The sequence below is a fragment of the Pundamilia nyererei genome, unplaced genomic scaffold (genome assembly GCF_000239375.1).
Source record: "Pundamilia nyererei isolate P.nyererei 1_Seehausen unplaced genomic scaffold, PunNye1.0 scaffold00290, whole genome shotgun sequence".
NCBI lineage: Eukaryota > Metazoa > Chordata > Actinopteri > Cichliformes > Cichlidae > Pundamilia > Pundamilia nyererei.
In genome coordinates, this window is record NW_005187691.1 from 175,152 (window position 1) to 176,343 (window position 1,192).

Genomic DNA, 1,192 nt, shown 5'->3' on the forward strand with positions numbered 1-1,192 from the left:
TCAGTTTGAACACTGTTTCTGTGTTCTGTTGTGAATAAACATGGTTTTATGAGAATCATAAATATCTTTACATTGTTTTATTTACATCATACACAGAGTGATGAAGCTATTCTGGCAGATCTTGCAGTGTTAGTGATTCATGAGTCAATCAATTGTCAATAAAGTCAATAAACTCAAAACAACACTGGTCAGCACAGTCACATCACAGCATGGTTGTGCATGTCATCTACCAGAGCCCTGTGCGTTCTGCATCATCTGATTCTAGGACTACAGTCTTCTCTGATGCTGTGCCTGAAATCTGCCAGAGCCACTCTTTCAGTTTGGGGGTTACAGCTCCTAATTTTCCTATTAACACTGGGATCATATTAGACTAAGGAAACACATTGAATTAAAAAAAAAAAAAAGAACTTGATAAAAAGATGAACAATGAAAAAAACAGAAGGTCTGTTTAGACAGAAAAGTTTTTAACTGCAGCTAGACAGAGGAGGTTCTGTTCCCGAACACTGGAGCCACACACTGCAGGCCTCGGTCCTCTCAGTTTTCTGAGTAAAGACAGCGAGCAGCAGTGTATTTAACAGGAAGCTGAAATATTTAGTCTGGAGCTCTGTATGCAAGTATGAGAATTTCAAAACAAATTCTAAAATAAACTGGGAGCCATCATAAAAACAATAAAATCAACGCAATGTGAACTTGCTTGCTATAGTACGTTTGGTTTCTGGTTGCAACATTTTTTCTAGCTTGTAAGGATGAAAGCCACACTTTATCTAAGTTGGTAAACGAAGGATTACAATAATCTTGACACAACGACACAAAGGACCAGTTTTCCCCAGTTCAGAGGGGCAGACTGTAGCTTGCAATCTAGAAATGTTCCTTAAATGAAAGAAACAGGAACACGAGGTAGATTTCATATGTGATTAATGCCCAGAGAGGAAGCATACATTACACCAAGACGATAGTTACACCATTGTGTAACTATCCATCTGCAAATGCTGTGGTTTTTTTATATAAATAGCATTGCGTGTGTAAATTGCATAATATCCTTTTCACCTTTTATCACTTTGATTTGCACCAAAGCAGTTAAAATGTATGATTTTTTTTCCTAACTGCACAGACTGATATCCTGGCTTCCTGTTATACTGTGATGATGGATTAACATCAACAATAAACAATAAACAATGGATTAACCTTAGGG